This window comes from Pteropus alecto, unplaced genomic scaffold, assembly GCF_000325575.1.
Source record: "Pteropus alecto unplaced genomic scaffold, ASM32557v1 scaffold75, whole genome shotgun sequence".
Lineage (NCBI taxonomy): Eukaryota > Metazoa > Chordata > Mammalia > Chiroptera > Pteropodidae > Pteropus > Pteropus alecto.
Genome location: NW_006440638.1, coordinates 24,991,513 through 24,993,631, shown reverse-complemented (window position 1 = coordinate 24,993,631; position 2,119 = coordinate 24,991,513). Strand labels below are relative to the sequence as shown.

The following is a 2,119-nucleotide window of genomic DNA, read 5'->3' as shown; positions in this document are numbered from 1 at the left end:
TATCTCCCTACTTTACACCACAGTATAAGCTCCCATCTTGTTTAGGTTGTATATGTAATACCAATAAATATTTGTGGAATAAATGGCAGAAAGAAGAAACACAAATGGAGGATGGAGAAAGAAAAAAAGAGAAGGGGAAAAAAACATTTCCAGTCTATATATAGGTTTCCATCATAGTTTTGTAACACAGATTTTTCCATACTATAAGTGAAGGTAGATTTTCCTCATTGGCTACATTGAGCCTAACAGTTATAGTTTATATATAACTTAATCAATTAGTTAAATACAGATCTAACAGCAATCTGTTTATTTCACACTCAGTACCTTTCTATTGAAAGATCAAATTCAGTTATTGCTTCTCAACAACTAGTCTAGGCAGTTACTAGCACACTCCTAAATCTGTCAATGTAAATTAAGAGAAAAATCTGCTTAAAACATAACGTCAAGAGAAGAAAAAAATAATAAAAATGGAAGTGTTTTCTGCCTAAATTCATTAGAAAATGCCTCAAAATAATAAAATGTTCATACAGGGTGATCAGTAAATGGGGGTACACTGTATTATCATCTCTTCATTTTTATATAAAAAGTTATATAAATAAATGTATCAAGTCAAAAGCAAATAAATATCTCCAAGTCACAGAAATTTTCCTGGCTCAAGTGTACTTGGTTGCCATTTAGAGATTTAATTTAAATGAGTTGATAATTTATAAAGGTGTTTTCATAAGACATCAGCTTCTTGGGATTATCTGAGGACACAGGAAAATAGGACCGTCCTCCCACCTGCTCTGTGTCACAGCCTTCCAGCCCCAGCACAATCAGCCCAGCACCTATGCGATTCTCCATTAATCACAGTCCAAAACCAGGGAAGGAATAAAATCATTTAAAAGAGGAGAGTACTGCAAGCTTGTAGAAAGGGAAAATAAACATTTTTTGCTTAAATTTAAACAATATTTTTCTGTAAATGTAATCATTGCAGAGGATTTCATTTTGGGTTTTTTTTTGGGGGGGGGAGTAGAAGAGGTGTTTCTTAGTCTATCAATGACAGAATTCACATCCAAGAAACAGACATTCAACCTAAATGCCTGAGCTAATCTTAATTGGGGCCTAGGAAGTACAGAAAAGGGCAAGGGGAACAGAGGTCCCTCCAATTCCTACCATTTCCATTACTTTCTCCCTCTACATTTTGAGAAATTATAAATGTTACCATTCCTAATTAAAAATAAGCTTATTAGTGATAGATTCATGTCATAAATATTGATAAGCGTTGAACATGAATATAGTTAGCAAGAAAGTATATTTAGACTTTGGTGTTCTTGTTCATAGTAAGAAAAAGAAATGGAGAAAAGGAGCAACAAAATTCTGGCAGTACGTTTTGGGGGAGTAAGGAGCAAGGAATGATTTCAGTAGCAAAGGTAGGAGCACTTAGAGGTGCCACAAACACAAGCCTATCACATCTTAGACCTGTAAATGACAGCAAGACTCTGAGTGATGACAGGTGTAATCAGATTAGGGGAGGCCAATATGATCCTTTAGGTAACAGAGATCTAATCTGGGACACATTTGGGGCTAAACACAGATTTATTGAAGTCACGGAAATGAGCACTTAAATCACACTAAGAGATCATGGCCACAGTGAAGATATGTTTCCTGTCATGTTCCATTTCTAGAGCTGAGTTCAGTCTTGTGGTTCAACACATAAATGTGACTAGGCTAAATTGGGATTTAATTCTTAGCTTTCTAATGTTTTACTCACAGCCTAAGATCTTATCCTGTGCTATTAATTTGGCATCACAGCCCAAACTACTCAGTTTAGTTTGTCCTGTATCTAAGTTTATCTCCACACATGAACTGAATAAATACCACATGTGCTGGATAGTTTATGCCCTTTTGACTGAAGCACCTGGAGTAGTTTCCTGACTAGACACTGACTAATAGATAGCCCACCTAATTCAAAATTTATATAAATCACAGACCAAGACAGGGAGATATGCTATAAAATATTCACTCATCCATTCATTCAACCATTTTTTACTAAGCACCTACTACAGGCCTGACACTGTTTTAGGTGCTGGAGATTCATAGTAAACAACACAAACAAAAATCCCTGTTTTAGGTGCTG

The 2,119-nt window shown here is 35.5% G+C and overlaps 1 protein-coding gene across 1 annotated transcript in view; it reads right to left on the bottom strand.

Annotated features, from left to right (window-relative positions):
- SFMBT1 (Scm like with four mbt domains 1) overlaps positions 1–2,119 on the bottom strand; it is a 93,211-nt gene that overhangs the window by 74,587 nt on the left and 16,505 nt on the right. The window lies entirely within an intron of this gene.